This window comes from Salvelinus fontinalis, chromosome 37, assembly GCF_029448725.1.
Source record: "Salvelinus fontinalis isolate EN_2023a chromosome 37, ASM2944872v1, whole genome shotgun sequence".
NCBI classification, from domain to species: Eukaryota; Metazoa; Chordata; class Actinopteri; order Salmoniformes; family Salmonidae; genus Salvelinus; species Salvelinus fontinalis.
Window position 1 is genome coordinate 553,333 of NC_074701.1, and position 24,732 is coordinate 578,064.

The window sequence follows — 24,732 nt, forward strand, 5'->3', positions numbered from 1 at the left end:
AAATGAAAAAAAGATAAGTTTTCTAGATGATAAATGGTGGTCTGTGTTGCTAAACAGTTGGCCCCAGCTGTACTATATTGTCTTGTCTTACAACACTTGAACATTTTGAGAGGAGCTGTATCCTGATCTGATTGTGTAACGGTTGTTCTCCTCCTCGTCTGAGGAGGAGCATGGATTGGACCAAAACACAGCTGGTAATGAATACATGATGAATATTTATTAAAGCAAAGACGTATACGAAAAAACACTTGGAAAATTACAAAACAACAAAACAGCGTAGACAGACCTGAACTTGAGAACTTACAATATAACACGAAGAACAGGAACAGACTAACCAAACGAACGAACACAAAACAGTCCCGTGTGGTGCGACAGACACAGGAACACTCACCCACAAACAAACAGTGAGAACAGCCTACCTTAATATGGTTCTCAATCAGAGGAAACGTAAAACACCTGTCCCTGATTGAGAACCATATCAGGCCAATAGACAAATAACCTAAACATAGAAACACATAACATAGAATGCCCACCCCAACTCACGCCCTGACCAACTAAAACCATACAAAAACAAGGAAAACAGGTCAGGAACGTGACAGATTGGCTGCAGCAGCGAAGCCATAGAGCACATCACAGAGCATATCGTTTTGGACGACCATTGGACACATTTAAAACACAGGCCTACAATACAGTACAGTGCACACTCAGGACCTTAACTATGAGGATACCGAGGTCATGCTAGCAGATACCCATAGACTTCCAGCCATTGCGCTAATGCTAGTTAGTATTGTCTCGCAAAACTACCTCTAACTTACTTTATACTGGGCACAGAGACATACAAATGGTATCCACGAGTTCAACTGACTCTTAGGAAGTAGATAAAGGGCCTCATTGTCAAAATCCCAAAACACCCCTTTAAGTTTGTTCCACCTGAGTGAGCCTGTCCACAAGTCAAAGACCCCTATGATGACACACCAAATGCATTTTGATGGATCACAGGTCAAGAGCAGGAATTGGCTCAGGCTACAGTCTACAGTCTAAGCTAATTGGGGCTGGTGGGCGGAGCTATATGAGTACAGGCTTATTGTAATGGTTGGAATTTAATAAATGGAACGGTATCAAACACATCAAAGATATGTAAATATTCTCCATTCCATTTATTTCATTTCAGCCATGAGCCTGTCCTCCTATAGGTCCCCCCACCAGCCTCCACTGGTCTAATCTATTTCTTAGAATGGTGCGACTGCTGTCGGCATCCAAAGATTATCCAACTTGAATAAACACTTGGAGGTAAGGATGACAGCAGTGGTGTAGCCTACAGACAATCCGGACATCACTTATTATTGAAATCTCACTGCGGCACTCTCATTTAGCTATTTGCGGCTTACGAATTGTGGTTGTTGTGGATGGCTGTATATGTGTATTTTAAATGTGTATAAAGTGCATTTGGAAAGTATTCAGATCCCTTTGACTTTTTCCACATTTTGTTACGTTAAAGCCATAATTCTAAAATGGATTAAATGGTTTTATTTCTTCAACAATATACACACAATACCCCATAATGACAAAGCAAAAACAGTATTTTTTTTAATTATAGCTAATTTGTATCAAAAATTATAATTAAATATCACATTTAGAAAGGTATCCTGACCCTTTACTCAGTACTTTGTTGAAGCAACTTTGGCAGCGATTACAGCCTTGAGTGTTCTTGGGTATGATGCTATAAGCTTGGCAGTTTCAAGTTCTGTCAGGTTGGATGGGGAGCGCTGCACAGCTATTTTCAGGTCTCTCCAGAGATGTTAGATCGGGTTCAAGTCTGGGCTCTGGCTGGGCCAACATTCAGAGACTTGTCCCAAAGCCACTTCTGCGTTGTCTTGACTGTGTACTTAGGATTATTGTCCTGTTGGAAGGTGAACCTTTGTCCTAGTCTGAGGTCCTGAGCGCTTTGGAGCAGGTTCTCATCAAGGATCTCTCTCTATGCTTTACTTCGTTCATCTTTCCCTCGATCCTGAAAATCATCCCCACAGCATGATGCTGCCACCACCTCATCGTAGAGATGGTGCCTGGTTTCCTCCAGACTTGACGTTGGCATTCAGGTCAAAAAGTAAAATCTTGTTTTTTATCAGACCAGAGAATATTGTTTCTCATGGCCTGAGATTCTTTAGGTGCCTTTGGCAAACTCCAAGCCGACTGTCATATGCCCTTTCACTGAGGAGTGGCTTCCGTCTGGCCACTCTACCATAAAGGCCTTCTTGGTGGAGTGCTGCAGATATTATTGTCCCTCTGGAAGGTTCTCCCATCTCCACAAAGGAACTATGGATCTCTATCAGAGTGACCATCGGGTTCTTCGTCACCTCCCTGCCCAAGGTCCTTTTCCCCCCGATTGCTCAGGTTGGCTGGGCGGCGAGTTCTAGGAAAAGTCCTCAAGGCTTGGATTTTGCTCTGACATGCACTGTCAACTGCTGGACTTTATATAGACAGGTGTGTGCCTTTCCAAATCATGTCCAATCAATTAATTTATTGCAGGTGGACTCCAATCAAGTTGTAGAAACATCTCTCAAGGATGATCAATAGAAACAGGATGCACCTGAGCTCAGTTTCGAGTCTCATAGCAAAGGGTCTGAATACTTATGTAAATAAGGTATTTCTGTTTTTTTTTTAATAGATTTCCAAAAACCTCTATAAACTCACCCACTTTTACAGTTCCTTGCAACAGTTATTCATCCCCTTGGTGTCTTTCCCATTTTGTTGCATTACAACCTGTAATTTAAATAGATTTTTTATTTTTATTTCATGTAATAGACATACACAAAATAGTCCAAATTGGTGAAGTGAAATGAAAAAAATTACTTGTTTCAATTATTTATTTTTCTTTGTAAAGTGAAAAGGGGTGTGTGTATACGGATTCACCCCCTTTGCCATGAAGCCCCTAAAAAACATCTGGTGCAACCAATTAACTCCAGAAGTCTCATAATTTGTTAAATAAAGTCCACCTGTGTGCAATCTAAGTGTCACATGATCTCAGTATATATACATCTGTTCTGATAGGCCCCAGAGTCTGCAACACCAATATGCAAGGGGCACCACCAAGCAAGCGGCACCATGAAGAGCAATGAGCTCTCCAAACAGGTCAGGGACAACATTTTGGAGAAGTACAGATCCGGGTTGAGTTATAAAAGAATATCTGAAACTTTGAACATCCCACAGAGCACCAATAAATCCATTATTAAAAAATGGAAAGAATATGGGACCACAACAAACCAAAACTCCAAGCAAGGACCAGGCAAGGAGGGCATTATTAAGCTAGGCAACAAAGAGACTAAAGATAACCCTGAAAGAGCTGTAAAGCTCCAGAGCAGAGATTGGAATATCTGTCCATAGGACCACATTAAGCCATACACTCCACAGAGCTGGCCTTTACGGAAGAGTGGCCAGAAAAAGCCATGCTTAAAGGAAAAATAAGCAAACACATTTGGTGTTCGCCAAAAGATATGTGGGAGACTCCCCAAACATATGGAAAAATGTATTCTGGTCAGATGAGACTAAAATGTAGATTTTTGGCCATGAAGGAAAATGCTATGTCTGGCGCAAATTCCAACCCCTCTCCTCACCCCGAGAACACCATCCCCACAGTGAAGCATGGTGGTGGCATCATCATGCTGTGAGGATGTTTTTCCATCGGCAGGGACTGGGAAACTGGTCAGAATTGAAGGAATGATGGATGGCGCTAAATACATGGAAATTCTTGAGGGAAACCTGTTTCAGTCTTCCAGAGATTTGAGACTAAGACAGAGGTTCACCTTCCAGCAGGACAAAGACCCTAAGCATACTGCTAAAGCAACACTCGAGTGGTTTAATGGGAAACATTTAAATGTCTTGGAATGGCCTAGTCAAAGCCCAGACCTCAATCCAATTGAGAATCTGTGGTATGATTTAAAGATTGCTGTAGACCAGCGAAACCCATCCAACTTGAAGGAGCTGGTGCAGTTTGAAGAATGGGCAAAAATCCCAGTAGCTCGACGTGTCAAGCTTATAGAGACATACCCCAAGAGACTTGCAGCTGTAATTGCAGCAAAAGTTGTCTCTACAAAGTTTTGACTTTGGGGAGGGGGTGAATAGTTATGCATGCTCAAATGTTCTGTTTTTGTATTATTTCTCGTTTGTTTCACAATAAAACATATTTTGAATCTTCAAAGTGGTAGGCATGTTGTGTAAATCAAATGATACAAGCCCCCAAAAATCTATTTTAATTCCAGGTTGTAAGGCAACAAAATAGGAAAAATGCCAAGGGGGGTGAATACTTTCGCAAGCCACTTTAATTTAAACAGCTGCAAATGATCTGTATATCAAAGTGTCACCAACAAAAATACTAACAAAAGGCCTACAGCAAATGCAGCATATAGCATACATTCTTCAGATGCAAATAGCACTTTCGGTAGTGCTCAAAGCATGCCATTCCATGAGAACAGGATTTTTTTGTCAACTCGAATCAATGAGCCCAATCAGTCCTCCATGACAACAATATCATAAACAAATGAGTACCTACCTCACTAAAACTGTACACTTTGTGATGACAGTAATGACAGGTATGTGCATGTATAACCCTCTCTCATCCGCAAAACGCTCAAAAGCATATTGCTACACTGATGATAATAACAGACAAGAGAGACACCTCTGAGTCAGAGCGAGAGGTGGAGAGAGGCGAGATTAAAAAAAACTTTAACAGCTCCACGCTGTATATCACTCTTATCCGAGGGTGCTTTGAAGGAAGGCTGGGTGCCATAATGGACTCCTGGCAGGTTGATGTGAGTGGAGGGAGGTGTGGAAGGGTTTGGGAAGGGGATTGAGGTGTGGGTGGAGGGGGGGAGGGAGATGTGGAGGAAGGTGTCAGTGGGAGCTCGCCCCAAGTGGAGCTACAGTTCCCGAGTCAAGATTGAGTTATGAGTTATGACCATAGAAGATTTATACAGTATAACTCAAGTCAACCAACGGCACGTGAAATCTAAGTTAAATAGTAATTTTAGTTTGAAAGATTTTGCAATTGATCAGCAACGGACAAAAGTCTCCATACTGTAATGTGTTTCTATCTGTTTTGTGTCATTTATATTTGATCTACTGACTACTCAATTGCTAATTGTAATAATAGCAACATTTGAACAGCATGTACAGTACAGCTACTGCTTTTTCATTGAATCTTTTTACAGTATATGATGTAAGTATGTTGAGTGTAAACCAGTACAGTGCATTTTGTAATAGCTGAGAAAAGGCATGTAACTTTGATGACATTTCATTGATTGCATGTCTCACATGACCTCATACCTTTCATATGAGTGTTCCTGGGAAGCAATCACAGGACACTCAAAAGTTCAGATCTGAAACAGCTAAAAAAAAAAGTGTAAAAAAAAACAAATAATGTAGCGACAAGAACCATTTTCTCCATCTTATAAATTCAACCTTCGTCTTTACTTTGAGCTTCAGCTGGGACATCTTCATCACCTGTCACCTACAGATGAAGGCTTTCTGAATGCGAAGGGATTTATTTATTAGTACAGTAAAAATATGCCTTCAGCCCTTGGCTAAAGAGAAGGATTCCACTGATTACGCTAGAAGCGAAAATAATCAAACCCACACCTGTTTACCACATCTTTAACCCCACGAACGTGCACCTTCCTGAGCTGTTCTGACTTGTTGGAAGGCAGACAGAGGAGTTTCGCACTCAATAGGAGCTCCCGCACATTATTAACTCCTGAGAAGGCACAATAACTTTGACAAGTTAGGGCACACTGCTAAGAATAACAACTTGACTTGAAGAGTTTTCAACACCGTATTATTTATTATATGTAATTCTGTCCCGGAGCATATGTCTTTTAGAGAGGTGAGAGAGAGAGAGAAGTGGAGAGGATAGAGAAGGAGAGAGAGAGAAGGGCCGCAGGGCCTGCCAGTGCCTAGGTATGATGGCAACAAGACTCCACATGCTTCAGAAACGGTTGTTTACGAAGCATGTGACGAATACATTGTATTTGACGCTTAACCAGCCAGTTCACAGAAAGGGAACGCACAGACACTCTCTTTCCCAATAGCTAGGTTTCCATACATTTTTTGTCAAATGATTTTCAAGCTAATATTTTAATGTTTGCGGAAAAAGATAAGCTCATTATAACGGCAGAGGTGTGTTTTCATCAAACTGGCTTGTTGCGAATAAAACGCTGTGTGTGATGACGTAGTGGACATAAAAAGCACTTTTTCATATTACTTTTCATTCACCGATTATTATTATTTCGGTTTCCATCCTATTTTTTAAAATCTTTGCTGATGTTTTTTTGCAAAAAAAGTACTTTGAAAAAAAAATATATATATATATGGTTCTGGTTCCTCCTGGCACCAGAGACTTTTATTAGAGACTTTCATTGGACTCAGGTGTGTCTTATTATTTCATGATTTGTCCCTGTTAAAAGAGGTGTGTTTTCTGTGGTTCGTTGCAGAAGCTTGAATTGTTTACCGTGTGTGTTCGAGTCAAGTAAAGTATTATGTTTATCCTTAACCACTGATTCCTCAACTGGTCTCTTCTCTGCGCCTGGGTCCAAACTTATCACCTCACACATATTTTGTTTTGTTGAAATATAGGAAAGTGTGCCGACAATTTTTTTATTTCCATCAGGCCTGTCTTGAGTTTATCTGACAGTTACATTACTTGCATACATTTTTGGAGGATGGAAACATTGTTACAGTCACAACGATGCACATGCAACAAGTTTCATATGTTACCGACACCAGTCCGGGAGCATATCAGCTTGGCAATGTCTTATTCAAGCTATAGGTTGTATCCCCTGCTGTGACTTGGGCAGATGTACGTTTATCATTGTATATCATTTAAATAGTGATACTCTGCAGAATGCCTTACCGTGTTTAATTAAATAATAATCTCAAAACACACGGAGGATGTTGCAGTGTCATTAGCTTAGCTACACTTTAGCCTTCAAAATCGGTATGATAAACAGACGTACGTCTGCCCAAGTTGCAGAAGAAGCTCTACCTTATAGCTTGAATAAGACATTGCCAAGCAGGATATTCTCCCGGTGTCAGTAACATATGAAACGTGTTGCATGTGCATCATTGTGACTGTGTTTATCGTGTTGCATGTGGATTACTGTAACTCTGTTTCACATGTTACTGATACCGGGAGCATAATGTCAGCATAATGATGTTCGTACACATGCATACGTCCGTGTGTGTGCGTGTGAGTGCACATGCAGGCCTGTGTGTGTGTGTGTGTGTGTGTGTGTGTGTGTGTGTGTGAGTGAGTGCACTTGCCTGTGTGTCCATCAGAGGTCATTCAGAGGTAATGACCTCAGTGGGACAGCTAGGGTCACTGAAGGACAGCAGGCATCTCCTTTATCACAGAGCAGCACACAACTGTGGAACCAGGGCAGGTTCCAAAGCACTACTACTACTACTATTGCTAAAACACACACATTAATTTCACACCAATATACCACCATGACATTGTGAGAGACTAGGAACAGAAAGGGACAAACCAGGGGAGAACGACTGCCGCCTCTCGTTGAAGCCACAAAATTCAAGGCCGACTGCAGAACTGTAGGAACCGTTTGCAGAAAACAGGATCCCCCATTATAGTAAAGGGAAAAATGGCAATCTTCAAAGAATATTTTTTTCTATTACACCAGATGTATGTCCTTGAACTGATTATTGTAAAATCACACACAGAAGAAGTTATAAGGATAATTTAGTACCTAATGTGAGCTGCAGTACCTGGTCGGCCTTCAACTTGATATACTCAATGAGAGGCGGCAGCACTGAGCTAGCCTGCAACGTCACTTCCTGGAGTAGTTTAAAATGTCTACATATATCTGCCACATGAGACACAATCTTAACCGACTTCCTTGGCTTCAAATGCGCTATTGACTCTTCACATAGTAATGAATGGTGTCACGTGATTGATGGCTTTGTCCATTCATTTACAGTCATTGGGACAAACCCTGTGAGAGACCCTCCGAGAGAATAGGCGATGGACAAATGACATGTCCACAGTGTAACGTTTCATCAGTCTCGCCTGTCTGACCCAACTGTCCCCATTAGTCAGCTGCTGTTGAGAAGTCTCCCCTGTGCTGGCCGTGTTGTGTGTGTGTTGAGAAGTCTCCCCTGTGCTGGCCGTGTTGTGTGTGTGTTGAGAAGTCTCCCCTATGCTGGTCACTGCTGGAGTTGGAGCTACATTGTGACTAACGCATGCTCCTGAGAGACCTTCCTCTCCCTCCTTCCCCCTCTCTTTCCTTTCCCTCTTTTCTCCTTCCTTCTCTTTCCCTCCTCTCGGTTTCCTCCTCTCTGCTCTAGCTATCTCTTTTCTCCCTCTGCTATTCGGTATTTCTTCTCTTTCCTCCTGCTCTGCTCCTCTGTCAGCGTGCTTATAGAGAAGGGCACTCAACATGTGCCTGCACTGACACAAATGACTGATGATTGGCTGAAACGTTCAAACCTGAAAACAAAGTTACATCACCATCATAACAGTAAAATCTGCTTGCCCTCGCATTCAGGTGCCACACAAGCAAACCGTGTCGTATTCTCCTTTCAATATTTCCTATAACAAAGCCAACAATTTCTAGAGTAGCCCTAGACTAACCCTAACCCTAAGTACATTGAAGTTTCACTCTTTCTGTTCTGACAATCAGTTTCTTCGATCTGTCTGTGCTATTTAGCCAACTCCTATGTCTAGCCAACTGCTATGGTAACATGGCATGACAACTATCATACATTAGAAGTTAGCAAAACAGCATAAACAGATCTGGGACCAGGTTAGAGCTTTTCTACAACCTTCACCACCAGCTTGGTACAGTATGTACAGCAGCCACCTAGGAGGGTTGGGGGGGGGGGGGGGGGGGGGGACCAGTTCAGCTGCTTCTCTACCAGTCATTGTTCATCTGTCTGTCCTGTGTGTATGGCTCATACTCTTTGCCCTCATCTTCACAAAGTAGTTACGAATCAAACGCATCTTCATTCAAAATCTCCATGACCTCATGGTCTTCCTCATCCTGCAGGCCTTCCTCAGCGATGACCCTTCAGCACATAAGAAAGGGGATCATGAATGAAAGGGAATTGTGTAGCTAAAAGTTATCAACCTGTTTGCAATGTAACAATCTTCCATTTTATAATCCTTACCTGGCAGCTTTATTAAATAGGACCCGCAAAACACCAGTCTCAACCTCAACAGTGAAGTGGCGACTCCGGGATGCTAGCCTTCTAGGCAGAGTTTCTCTGTCCAGTGTCTGTGTTCTTTTGCCCATCTTAATGTTTTATTTTTATTCGCTTGTTTGAGATATGGCTTTTTCTTTGCAACTCTGCCTGGAAGGCCAGCATCCCGGAGTCGCCTCTTCACTGTTGAAGTTGAGATTGGTGTTTTGCAGGTACTATTTAATGAAGCTGCCAGTTGAGCGCTTGTGAGGTGTCTGTTTCTCAAACTAGACACTAATGTACTTGCCTCCGACTTCTCTTTCTATTCTGGTTAGAGCCAGTTTGCGCTGTTCTGTGAAGGGAGTAGTACACAGCGTTGTACGAGATCTTCAGTTTCTTGGCAATTTCTTGCATGGAATAACCTTAATTTCTCAGAACCAGAATAGACTTTCAGAAGAAAGTGCTTTGTTTCTGGTCATTTTGGTCCAGATACTCAACTAGTCTAAAGAAGTCCAGTTTTATTGCTTCTTTAATCAGAAGAACAGTTTTCAGCTGTGCTAACAACAATTGCAGAAGGGTTTTCTTATGATCAATTAGCCTTTTAAAATTATAAACTTGGATTAGCTAACACAACGTGCCCTTGGAACACAGGAGTGATGGTTGCTGATAATGGGCCTTTGTATACCTATGTAGATATTCCATTAAAAATCAGCTGTTTCCAGCTACAATAGTAATATACAACATTAACAATGTCTACACTGTATTTCTGATCAATTTGATGTTATTTTAATGGACACAAAATGTGTTTTTCTTTCAAAAACTAGAACATTTCTAAGTGACCCCAAACCTTTGAACGGTAGTGTACGTTCATTATACATGTAAAGTAATCAATACGTTCTAGTATGGTGACATGAATAAGTGTATTTCAAGCTAGAATACAACACTATATTGCCATAGACAAAATCTTCAGCACATGGCTCAGAGAATGCATTGATTGAGTACTAGAACGTTCATTCCGTTGATCTCAGTCGAGGAACATTCTACACAATAGTGTGAGGAAGCATGAAACACATGCATATGTCCTTTACTTATAATAGAAAACAAAATATCTAGACACTCACTTCATGAAAGGCTGCTGCTGCTGCCGGTTTCAAGATCCATCCGACGCAACCTTGATGGGAAATCCACGTGTGTACCTATCCTGATTTGCAATGCAAGACGGACCAACCACCTGTCTCCACCCTGGTCAGAGCCTCCCGACTCTGTTTGGTCACCTGGCAAAATATTCCTCTGGAGCCTGCCCTCATCCTTAAGAGTCATCTCCAAACTGGCCATGCCCAACAGGAAGACAGAGTGCCAGGTGGTCCAACCAGCTCGATGACGGCCTACACAACCTGGGACAACACCACGTCAGCCTGGGACCTGGCCCAGAATAGGACGGTGTGGAGATCCATACGTCGAGGCCTCACACTCCCAGGAGCTAATCGAAGACGGGTGAGTAAGGTATGCCGAGTTGGAAGCCTATGTAAAGTTCTGTGAGAGGGTTTGGTGCATATCGATATCGTATAGAATTATCGATATTGGTGCCCACCGCTACAAATTAGTATTTTAAACCTTCTCTTTTGCATTAGAGTGGTTGTGCTAGGTGTTATCTAGTGCTGCCTGTCTCTGGTGTGGTTCTACAGCCCAGCCCTCTCCTCCTGCCCCCCTCTAAATCAGTGTTGAACATGAACACTCACCGGTCATATGATAGCCACCGGATCTTCTTGTAGCTGGAAATCTCTTCCTGCAGTGCAGTTAATGTTCTGTTCACTGTCACTCCAGTTCTCTGTTTAGCCTTGTGCTCATAACCCAATCTCCTAAGTCTCTATTTAATTATCTCAGTACTGTATATCACTTATTCTCCCTCTCCCCTCTCCAAAGCTGTACTGAAGCTTTGTTTGTTAGGAGTTGTATGGTCCCCCGATATTATAGTGCGCTACTTTTGAATAAAGACCTGCCCCCCTGTCAAAAGTAGTGCACTATAGGGTGCCTTTTCGCATTCAATTCTCTCACACTCGCCCCTTTCCAAAGATGTACTGTAGCTAGCTTCTTTTCCGATAATTTGTTCTCGTTCATCCTCAAGTCTAAATCCCTCGCTCTCTCTTTCTCTTTGTACTCTATCCATCTTAGATCACTTTCCTCGCATGGAATACGTCGTCTCTTTCTTCTCTGTTCCCTATCCTTTTTTCTCCCATCTCTTTCCTCACTTTCTCTCACTCGCTCCAGGTCATCCCTCTACCTTTCCAGTAGAGAAGACAGTACATCGTGGATAGGGTGCGCCCCTGTCTGTTGGCAGGTGAAGAACTGTGTACAAATTATGTCACTTTATAAAAAAAGAAGGACTCCCACTTATAAATAAAGGTCTGACACAACCCAATAAGACATGCCAGAACTGCACTGAAAACACCCTGATCGAGCAATATTAATTCTCTATCATATCACAGAGCTATGATTCATGATCATGATTTTTTTCATAAACATTCCACCACCACCCCACTTTGGAGGAAAATGGAGTATAATGATTTAGCTACACAATTATAGCTAGCTCCAAGACAATCTAATCACTCAAACAATCTTGAGGTAAATCAATTAAGGTATCTTCATCCCGACCACGTCCAGTCTTTCTGGGTACTGTTATGGGATTCTTCTGTCTTCTCTTGTCAAATATTCCCTGCCTGTTGTCAGGTTGTCAGGGAAACAGTCATGGGGAGTGTTAAATGGGGGTCCTCATTAACTCCATCAATCAGTGGCCTGTCAGAGAGTGTGATAGTTTATAAGGCTTTCCCTGTTGTAGTGTGTGTGTGTGTGTGTGTGTGTGTGGTTTCACATGTGTGTGTGTGTGTGTGTGCATGCATGCCGATGCACTGTACGTCTCCCACAATCCTTGCATCAATAAAAGTTAAATAAGAACTAGGGGAATGAGTGAGTTGTCACGCCCTGACCTTAGAGATCCTTTTTATGTCTCTATTTTGGTTGGTCAGGGCGTGAGTTTGGGTGGGCAATCTATGTCTGGTGTTCTATGTTGTCCTTGTTTTGTATCTCTATGTGTTTGGCCTGGTATGGTTCCAATCAGAGGCAGCTGTCTATCGTTGTCTCTGATTGAGAACCATACTTAGGTAGCCTGTTCCCACCTGTGTTTGTGGGTAGTTGTTTTCTGTTTTGTGTGTCGTCACCTTACAGAACTGTTGGTTTGTCGTTTTTGTTATTGTGTTCAGTGTTCAGTGATTACAACACTTACCACTCTTCACCTTGATCCTCTTCTCCTTCTCCCGACGACGTTCGTTACATGAGTAGGCCTTTTAAATCCCAGCATCAAGTTATTACTGCAAACATTCAGTCAATTGACTTGATGAAAAGGAGCATTTTGATGTATCAAAAGTAATCCAGCGTTACAGGGAGGTGAGGCCCACAGACGACGCTAATTGGCCAGGAGATGATCTAGGATGTGTTTGAAATGGTACCCTATTCTCTATAGTGTACCACTTTTGACTATGGCCCCCGGCACCCTATTCCGTATATAGTGCGCTACTTTTGACCAGAGCCCAGGTAAAAAGTATACTATAGGGAACAGGGGGCCATTTTCGTCGCAAGCTACAGTATGTTGCCTTGTGAGAATAGGAGAGAGGTGTAATGGGATAGCATGTGTATCTGAGCGGTGTTTGGTTGCTGGGCTGTCTTGGAAAAGCTTAATGTTCGGCAATCTGAGAGTGTGTTCCCTGAGCACGTGGAGAGAATGTCCAAGAGGGAAGGTCTCTGATTGGCTCCAAGTGGAGAGATGCCCACCAGGGAAAGCTTCTGATTGGCAAAATAAAATACAAAAAAGTTACTCTACAGCAGGGTACATATTTCATTTTTTGACACAGTTGGGTGCACAATAAGTGTTTAAGTGTATGTTCATGTTACTGTGTGCATGTGTGTACATGCAAAAGTGGGGATTTCCAGTCAATTATAAAAGGTATGTGGGATTTAAGGTATATGGTATGTTTGTTATAATTAATGTGTGTGTGTGTGTGCGTGCACGCGTGTCCACGTCTGTGTGCTTGTCTGTGTGTGTGTGTATGCGTGCAAACGTGCACGTGTATGTGTGTGTGTAACTCTGGAGCAGGTTGGTACACCTCTGTTGGGTCCTCAGGTGAGTGGAGCAGGGCAGTATGGGCGAACTGCCAAGGGAATTGTGGGCCATTGTGCAGAGGAGAAGGCCCTGCAGTGTGTGTCTGCTGAATAAGAGCCACGTGTGCAATTTTACACAGCACACAATATCACCACCACGGGGTGCACCAATCGAATCAACACACCATTCTTCTCCAGCACTGTTACCTGTGTAAAGAAGCCGACAATTAACACCTCTCTAACCCCTCCCCTCCCCTATGACCTGCGACATGACACCACACCAATTCAGAACTCATAAAACTCTGACTGTCCTCCATTTTTTTCTGTTATGATGGAAATAGTTTGTCACTTTTCAAAACAATCACACAAAATAGATTTTTTATTTGAAATACTTGACAATTAAAATGACATGTAAAGCTGCTCCAGCTGCTTATGTACAGTCTCATCTGAAAAAGGCCTTAGTTTCAAGGGTTCTTGTTTTACTTGTTAAAGGTTTCATGCCATGCAACACAGGTGAGAAACAGTCAAACGTTTTAAAACTACTTATGGCTGCAATCCCGTTAACGGGATGATATGACAACAGCCAGTGAAAGTGCAGGGCGCCAAATTCAAACAGAAATCTCATAATTAAAATTCCTCAAACATACATGTATCTATCTTAAACAATTTTAAAGGTAATCTTGTTGTTAATCCCACCAAAGTGTCCGATTTCAAATAGGCTTTACAGCGAAAGCACCACAAACGATTATATTAGGTCACTGCAAAATCACAGAAAAACACAGCTATTTTTCCAGCCAAAGACAGAAGTAACAAAAAGCAGAAATAGAGATAAAATGAATCACTAACCTTTAGTGATCTTCATCAGATGACAGTCATAGGACTTCATGTTACACAATACATATATGTTTTGTTCGATAAAGTTCATATTTATATCCAAAAACCTCTGTTTACATTGGCGCCATGTTCAGAAATGCCTCCAAAATATAGATATATAATATAGAGAGCCACGTCAAATAACATAAATACTCATCATAAACTTTGATGAAAGATACATGTTTTATATAGAATTAAAGATACACTTGTTCTTAATGCAACCGCTGTGTCAGATTTCAAAAAGCACAATATTCAATAATCTGAGAACAGCATTCAGCCACAAAAGCAAGCCATACAGTTATCCGCCAAATTGTGCAGTCAACAAAACTCATAAAAAGCATTATAAATCTTCACTTACCTTCACTGAGTGTCACGTAGAGTAGGCCAGAAGGCTAAACTGGATAACCTAACCTCTATCAAAATAAAAAGATGGCGGAGGCGCAAAAGTTCTTCTGTGCAAAGGTGTTTATTTACAAGTGATTCCGGAACAAAAAACAACAGTACTGCCATCAACGTCTACCTTATGGGACAGCTTAAAAACAATGCTGCCCCATCCACAGCTCAATCCAAAATGCCTTCAAAATGCCTTCCCATGAACTGAAAGAGAGGCTCCTTTTGTAGGGCTAGCCCCTCCCCTCAGAACAATTAACCCTAATTAATTAAGCAATTAACAATACAAACCTACATTTTCCATTAACTAAACATACTAAAGGATATACATTGCAACACGGTTTTAAACAATATCACAACATAACATTTACAACATTACATCACTACTGACAGTATCTTTCAATATGCCCATATGCATTAATGAGCCATTTGGGACAGGCACTATAAAGTCAGCCCAATTCCCTTAGCTCGGGTCCTTTTCCAGCATACCCGGAAGCTACAGAGATGGAGAGAAAGAGGAACAGAACAAACAAACAAAGCGCTCATCCACAACATTGATAAGTATAATTTATATTGTATATCTCAAATATGAACATTGACATAAGTGTGAAATGTATGCACTAAGACAGAAGTTAATTTGTGTGTCGACCCACATTGTTAACTTATCTTATAATGGCGCAGGGAGGAGTGATGAATGCGTGTGTGCGTTGAAGAACCAAATGCTGCCCGCGGCCAGTGACGGACTTCTACGTCACACTGATCTTCGTCAGAATGTACTCCCAGGACTCCCACAAGAAATGTTTGTTTTGTTCGGTAATTACCATCATTTATGTCCAAGTAGCTACTTTTGTTAGCGCGTTTGGTACACAAACGCTCATGTAGGTCCAGCCGAACGTCGGACGATAACTTCAAAAAGTTAAATTACAGGTCGAAGAAACTTGTCAAACTAAGTATAGAATCAATCTTTAGGATGTTGTTATCATAAATATTCAATAACGTTCCAACCGGAGAATTCCTTTGTGTCTATAGAAGTAATGGAACGCAAGTCGATATCATGTGGAATGCGCATGACCAGGACCTGGCTCTCTGCCAGACCACTGACTCATTCCCCTCTCATTCAGCGCCACATCACAGTAGAAGCTTCATTCAAGGTTCTACAGACTGTTGACATCTAGTTGAGGCCGTAGGAAGTGCAAACAGATCCATATCCTACTGTGTTTTCAATAGGCGATGAGTTGAAAATCGACCAACCTCAGATTTCTCACTTCCTGGTTGGATTTCTTCTCAGGTTTTTGCCTGCCATATGAGTTCTGTTATACTCACAGACATAATTCAAACAGTTTTAGAAACGTCAGAGTGTTTTCCATCCAATACTAATAATAATATGCATATATTAGCAACTATGACTGAGGAGCAGGCCGTTTACTCTGGGCACCTCTGTGCACCTTTCATCCAAGCTACTCCATACCGCCCCTGCAGCCATAAGAAGTTAAATGTTCTACACCAGCTTGGTAGAGTAGGCAGTTGAGGACTTACCTTTAGGAAAAAAGGTTGTGTCCCAAATGACATCATTTTGCCCAGTGGTATTCAAACTTTTTCAGTGGGGACACCATCTTTTTCGCCAGAATTTCTGGGGACCCCATTTTTTCCCCAAGAATTTCACATAACCCCACCCCAAATCTAATGACACAACCTTAAAAACTGTAAATTGGTATATTTACATCAACAAATAAACTTCAAATCATTGCACTTTCATATAAATTTAAGAAAACAAGAAATACATTTACTCAATTTTTTTTTTTTTTCAAATGATCTTTCTCAAAAACGTTTTTTAAAATGTAATATTTAAAAACGTTTTTTGGGGCGTTCCCCTAGTTCCACTTGAATACCACTGCCCTATACAGTGCACTACTTTTGACCAGGGCCTTGTTTCCCAAAAGCATCTGGCTAAGTTCATCATTAGACTATGGTTCTAACGATGAAAGGAGCGTTAAGATGCGTTTGGGAAATCGGGACCAGAGCTCTATGGGCCCTTGTCAAAAGTAGTGCATTATATTGTGAATAGGTTGCCATTTGGGACACACAAAAAGGGTTGTTTTTGTCCTGTTCCTGTCTCTTCTCAGTCTTTATTTAGCAACTGTTTAATTGCTCTCTCACTCTCTGGCTTGCAAACCTGATGACCTGTAGCAGTACTTGGCTGGCCTAGTTCACTCAGCAATGGTTCTGATTCAACCACTGTTGACGGTTTACAATCAAGAAAGAGAAGGGAACAGGAGAGAAAAAAAGGGAACAACAGAGAGAAAGAGAGCGAATGATTGCCTAAAGGTGTGAGGGCTTCCAAAAAAAACAACTGTCACTCCTTCTCACGGTGTCACACTGTGGGAAAATAACATAGGGGGGGGACAGACAGACAGACAGACAGACACTCTCTCAGCCCTCATCACCAGACCAATCCTGGATTCAGAGCAATTATGTGTCCATGATTCAGACCAGTCAAGAAGGCTGCGAGGGACGACAAGAGAAAAAGAGGGGGTGAGAAGAGACAGACCCCCCCCCACTCCCCGCACCTGCACCTGCACCCAGCACACCTCCACTTTAAGACGTTCCTGTTGAGAAACGTTCTGTCCCATCCTGCCCCTGATCTCTACTAACAGGGTGGGTGTTGTTCTCCCCCTTTACCCCCTCTACCTGTATAGAGTGCATGTCACTCATATCCAACACACCAAGATGGAGGGGGAGCGAGAGAGAGAATGATGGCGGGAGAGAAGAATAAGGGAGAGCATTGAAACCGAGAAAGAGAGAGGGAGAAAGAGAAAAGTAAATAGAGTGAGATGGAGATTCCCCACCAGTTGTAATAACTGTTGTCAATCTCCCCACTGACCTCTCTCTCACATTACTCGTATCTTTGCTTACTAGCTTTTTTTTCTGTTTAGCACTGCCTGGCTGGGGCTGCATGTCGAGCTGTGTGTTGTTGTACAGGCTATAAGCTGCTCAGAAGACCACATGCAACCGTTTGACTGGCGGAGGGGGAACAGAGGTAGCTCTGTACGTGGACAGTATGTGTTACTACATTACACAACCTTACATTTTGACCACATTGATTTGAGGTTAATTACACATCCTTTTTTTCCTTAGATTAGTGATATTAGCATAAACATTTATAGTAATCACAATGACACAAAATCAATTGCTTAAACAGATCAATATCATTGGTTTTGTCATATGCGCCTGTCACATTCTGCCGAAGTCGGTTCCTCTCCTTGTTCGGGCGGTGTTCGGCGGTCGACGTCACCGGTCTTCTAGCCATCACCGATCCATTTTTCATTTTCCATTTGTTTTGTCTTTTTTCCCCACACACCTGGCTTTCATTCCCTCATTACATATTGTGTATTTAACCCTCTGTTCCCCCCCATGTCGTTGTGCAGAATTGTTTGTTGGAAGTGCACATTGTTGTCTGGTGCGCGACTAGTTTTGTACCCATACGTTGTTATTCTGTATGCCGGTGGTTTTGTATATTTAAACTTCTTATGGCTGAGATCCCGCTAACGGGCCATTGAAAGTGCAGGGCGCCAAATTCAAACAACAGAAATCTCATTAAAATTCCTCAAATATACAAGTATTTTAACCTGTCTAGGATCAGCGTGCCGCTAGCGGCACACCCCCCCCCCCCCCCCACTGAAAAACCAGTGCCGCGAAATTCAAAAAAAATATTTTTTTTAAATATTTAACTTTCACACATTAAAGTCCAATACAGCTAATGAAAGACACAGATCTTGTGAATCCAGTCAACATGTCCGATTTTTAAAATGTTTTACAGGGAAGACACAATATGTAAAGATGTACATCTATTACCTAAAAACACATTAGCATAATCCACCATCTTTTATTTGTCCACCAACACCAGTAGCCATCACCAATTCGGCTAAACTAAGATATTTATAGCCCCTAACCAACAAAAAAACTCATTAGATGACAGTCTGATAACATATTTATGGTATGGGATAGGTTTTGTTAGAAAAAAGTGCATATTTCAGGTAGATGGCATAGGTTACAATTGCACCCACCGTCACAAATGGACTAGAAAAACTACATTGAGCAACGTGTTTACCTACTTACTAATCATCAAACATTTCGTAAAACTACACAGCATACACGAATCGAAAGACACAGATCCTGTGAATACAGACAATATTTCAGATTTTCTAAGTGTCTTACAGCGAAAACACAATAAATCGTTATATTAGCATAGCACATAGCACATAGCAACCCAGCATTGATTCTAGCCAAAGTGGGCGATAACGTCAACATCGCCAAAAATATATTAATTTTTTCACTAACCTTCTCAGAATTCTTCAGATGACACTCCTGTAACATCATATTACACAATCCATATAGAGTTTGATCGAAAATGTTTATATTTAGCCACCAAAATCATGGTTAGACAATGTGAAATGTAGCTCAGCTGGTCAGAAAATGTCCTTGCGCCACTTAGACAGTGATCTACTCTTATACATAAATACTCATAAACGTGACTAAAAAATATAGGGTGGACAGGGATTGATAGACAATTTAATTCTTAATACAATTGCGGAATTACATTTTTTAATTTATCCTTACTTTTCAATACAGTTTGCGCCAAGCGAAGCTACGTCAAAAAACATGGCGTCCTAAGCCACTAAAATGTTTCGACAGAAACACGATTTATCATAATAAAAATGTCCTACTTTGAGCTGTTCTTCCATCAGTATCTTGGGCAAAGGATCCTTTCTTGGGAGTAATCGTCTTTTGGTGGAAAGCTGTCCTCTTGCCATGTGGAAATGCCAACTGCGTTCGGGATGAACTGAAAGCGTGCCCAGCTATTCACAGCGTTAAAGAAATAAATGTCCCAAAATCGCACTAAACGGATATAAATTGCTATAAAACGCTTTAAATTAACTACCTTATGATGTTTTTAACTCCCATAACGAGTAGAAACATGACCCGAGTAATATTACTCCCTCCACTAACGCTTGGAACAGGTGCGGGCCGGTGTCCTCTAGGCGCATGACGCAGCTCCAAAAGAATGACTAGCCTCAGGGTTTTTTCATTTGTAGTGCCTGTGAACGCGCAATCGACCCCATTGAAATCGTCATCACGTAAAGGCATCCAGGGGAAGACGTAAGCAGTGTCCGTATAGTCATAGCAATAACAGTGCCCTTTTAACTGACTTCAGAACAGTGGCCAACATTTCTGAAATCTGACTCCATGTCAGGGAAATTGCTGTAGAATGGGCTCTGTTCCACTTAGAGACAAAATTTCAACTCCTATAGAAACTATAGACTGTTTTCTATCCAATAATAATAATAATATGCATATTGTACGATCAAGGATTTTGTGGGAAGCCGTTTCAAAAATTACCCGATTAGCATAAATAGTCTAAACAGCGCCCCCATCCTCAACAGGTTTAAACCATTTTAAAGATACACTTCTTGTTAATCCCACCACATCCCACCAATCCCACTTTCAAATAGGCTTTACGACGAAAGCACCACAAACGATTATGTTAGGTCAGCGCCAAGCCAAAGAGAGGAGTCACAAAAAGCAGAAATAGAGATCAAATTAATCACTAACCTTTGATGCTCTTCATCAGATGACACTCATAGGACTTCATGTTACACAATACATGTATGTTTTGTTCGATAGAGTTCATTTTTATATCAAAAAATCGCAGTATACATTGGCGCATTATGTTCAGTAGTTCCAAAAACATCCGGTGATTTTGCAGAGCCACATCAATTTACAGAAATACTCATCATAAATGTTGATGAAAATACAAGTGGTATACATGGAACTTTAGATAAACTTCTCCTTAATGCAACCACTGTGTCAGATTTCAAAAAAGCTTTACCGAAAAAGCACACCATGCAATAATCTGAGTACAGCGCTCAGAGACCAAAACAAGCCAAACAGATATCCGCCATGCTGTGTAGTCAACAGAAGTCAGAAATATCATTATAAATATTCACTTACCTTTGATGATCTTCATCAGAATGCACTCCCAGGAATCCCAGTTCCACAAAAAATGTTTGATTTGTTCGATAAAGTCCATAATTTATGTCCAAATACCTCCTTTTTGTTTGCGCGTTTAGTACACAATCCAAATTCACGAGGCGCGGGCAAGTCCAGGCGAAGGTTCAGACGAAAAGTCATATTACAGTTCGTAGAAACATGTCAAACGAAGTATAGAATCAATCTTTAGGATGTTTTTATCATAAATCTTCAGTAATGTTCCAACCAGAGAATTCCTTTGTCTGTAGAAATGCAATGGAACGCAGGCTAACTCTCACGTGAGCACGTGTAATCAGCTCATGCCACTCTGGCAGACCTCTGACTCATTCAGCTCCCATTCCCTCCTCCTTCACAGTAGAAGCATCAAACAAGGTTCAAAATACTGTTGACATCTAGTGGAAGCCTTAGGAAGTGCAATATGACCCCATAGACACTGTATCTTCGATAGGCAATGAGTTGAAAACCTACAAACCTCAGATTTCCCACTTCCTGGTAGGATCTTTCTCACGTTTTTGCCTGGCATGAGTTCTGTTATGCTCATAGACCTCATTCAAGCAGTTTTCAGAGTGTTTTCTATCCAAATCTACTAATTATATGCATATTCTAGCTTTTATGGCTGAGTAGCAGGCAGTTTAATTTGGGCATGCTTTTCATCCAAAATTCCGAATGCTGCCCCCACCCTAGTGAAGTGAAACACATTCAAACATCTCATATTCAACATTGCATCACATTGTATTAATAAAACATTCCATAATTCTTTCAAACATTTAAGTCACCATCCACCACTAGAGATTACACTGTGTCTCTGCCAGGGATTGAGGTGTATAGTTGGCTAACTACAACGCAATAAAGTAAAAAGAAAAGGAATGCTATGGCGGTAGCACAGTATAAGGATTATAATGGTTTTGACTGATTGACTCATACTATCAAACATCTTGGCCGGGTCCTAGCCATCCTACACACCACAGGAAAGTACACTTTTGTGGACGCCCAGAACAAAGCTATATTTTCTTTTTCTTTTTCCTTGCAGTGGAAGCTCAGGATTTAGAGCACAGAGAGAGAGAAAGTTCACGACACGCTTCCGAACTCTGTGGACAGATTGACTGATGCCTGCCCTTCAATAAAAGCCTGGCAGAAGTTTGATTTCAGTGCATGAAAGTGTTTCTGGTGTGGTGGGATAGGGAGGGAGGAAGTGGTGGCGAGGAGAAAGAGGATACTGTAAAGGAGAGTGGGTAGAGGAGAGTTAAGGTGTTATAAACCAGGGCCCTACACAAAGGGGCCCACTGTGCTGGGGAGGAGAGATTATGTCCTAACCTCTACAATCCTTTGCTGAAGTTGTATTCAGACAAGAGCGCAAAAGATAAAAGCTGGAGGGAGATATCACGAAGGTTGAACACCGATACCGATATCAAAGGAAAATGGAGAACCATTTGGGACTGGTGTGTTCGCAATCTGAAAAAGGTGAATGAGACGAGGAGTGGGGCTGCTGCCGCCGGTGTGTGTGTCGGACCTATTGTCCGAGAACTGGGTTGGCTTCGTGTTTATGTGAAACATCGTCAGACAGACACCAACATGCTAGATACAGTATATACTCTGGCAAACAGCTGAGTCCTTTTGTACAGTGTGTGTGTGTTTGTGATCTTATGTTTAGCAGACCTGGATGGGAGAAATTGTGAGAAATATGATGTTATGATAATGATTAGCAGTCCAAGTTCAAACATCTGAAAACAGACCCTGTGTGTGTGTGTGTGTGTGTGTGTGTGTGTGTGTGTGTGTGTGTGTGTGTGTACTAGTTATATTGAGATGCATTTTAACTCAAATGGAGCCCATGGAGATGCTTTAAGATTACTTGCAATGTATTCTAAAGTATTCGCCATTTGCTTGTTGGAGGGGGATGGCATTGTGGACAGCCCTGCGACAGAGCTGGGACCCGAGGGCCCACCAACAGGGGATTTCAAAACAACTGGGAACTCTGAAAAAAAGGTCAAATCATGACGTCAGTCATCTTCAGGTCGGAGCTCTAGAAGAATCCCGAGCTTCCTACTTGGAATTCCGAGTTGGATAACCGTTGGATAATCGTGTCCACTCCATCCGCTTTTGAGTGAGATAGACCCTTCCATCTACCCAAAAAACTGCGGATGTGTGCTAAATACATTTGTACAGATATTGGTTAACATGTTTTCTTTAACTTTTGTCTTTATTTTTTATTCACACATTAGGGCGGTGGGTAATGTATCGGGGGATGTCAAGGTAACTGGGTAGTTTACTGTTTTTGCTTTTGTGGTTCCCCCTTTAATCACACCTTTGAGAGTACAGCCTTCTTAATGCACCTTTTGTTTGGCATTGCACAATGGTCTTCTTATTGGCACGCTGTGTTTTACGTTGCACAGTTTTCCTCTTGTGATATTTCCTTCTCATCGTCACCTGGGAAGAACAAAAATGTATATTTAGCAAAAGGTCTGCAAATTTCTTTGTCTGGTTATTAAGGCTTGTGGCAGAACATGTCACTGTTCTGAATCAGTCACTCAATACACTTGTAATGCTTTGAGCCATGTAGAGGAGGTTCATTTATTGTGGGTCTATCCTTAAAAACTACAGCTAGACAGCCCTTCTCACCTATGTACCTTAGCAGGAAAGTCCTCATTGAAATGTTGAAAGGTGCAGCAGGTAGCCCAGTGATTAGAGTGTTGGGCCAGTAACCGAAAGGTTGCTAGATTGAATACCCGAGCTGACAAGGTAAAAATCTGTCGTTCTGCCCCTGAACAAGGCGGCTGTTCCCCGGTAGGCCGTCATTGTAAATAAGAATTTGTTCTTAACTGACTTGCCTAGTTAAATAAAGGTACAAAAAACAATCATTGTGCGCTGCCCTACGTCTTGTGGATCTAGCCAAACTAAAACGACACAAGGATGAAATGACTGTCTTTATTGTGATTTGTAAAGCAGTTAAATTGTAAAAAAGCTAAGCTTAAACGGCGCAGAACATGACATATAAACAATCATCACCCAGAGGAAGAGAACAGAGAACATACACTATATGGCCAAAAGTATGTGTTCACGCCTTCAAATGAGTGGATACGGCTATTTCAGCCGCACCCTTTGCTGACAGGTGTATAAAATCGAGCACACAGCCATGTAAACTTTACTGGCCTACACAGAACCCTGACCTCAACCCCATCAAACGCCTTCGGGATGAATTGGAATTGCGACTACGAGCCAGGCCTAATCGCCCAACATCAGTGCCTGTTCTCACTGATGCTCTTGTGGCTGAATGGAAGCAAGTCCTCGCAGCAATGTTCCAACATCTAGTGGAAAGCCCTCCCGGAAGAGTGGAGGCTGTTACAGATGCAAAGGGGGGACCAACTCCATATTAATGCCCATGATTTTGGAATGTGATGTTCGATGAGCAGGTGTCAACCACACTAGTTGTGCACTCATTCTCCGAGAGTCATTTTTTGTTTGTTTGGGAGATGTATGCAGACACGGCAGGAGTCGCGGGACGGTTTTAAAATCAAGTTTTGTCCGGCATCTGTTAAGCACACTGTCAGCAATTTCTCTTGTTGCCTAATTGAACCAACTGCGAGTTGGGGTAGTTCGGTTCACGTCTCAGACCATCGGCCTGTGCAGTGAAAGGGCGGAGTAAGCCGTTTGAGATTGGTGAATGTGCTGCTAAAAAGGCAAATCCGGGAGGCAAATCCAGGGGATGCAGGCAAACATATTGAACAAATTACTGTTGATGATTCCACTTGTTCGCAAAGACGCTGGTGTGATTAGAACTCAGTCAGTTCAAGAATAAAAGCGTTATGAGATTTGTTCAATGTGTACAAAATGTATATTATTATTTAAAATTAGAAAAAAATTATAGAGGTTCGGACCTCGGTGTCCTCATACAGCTGAAGTCGGAAGTTTACATACACCTTAGCCAAATACATTTAAACTCAGTTTTTGACATTTCCTGACATTTAATCCACGTAAAAATTCCATGTCTTACGTCAGTTAACCTGTCTAGGATGAGAGTGCCGCTAGCGGCACTCCCCCCCCCCCCCCCACTGAAAAACCAGTGCCGCGAAATTCAAAAAAAATATTTTT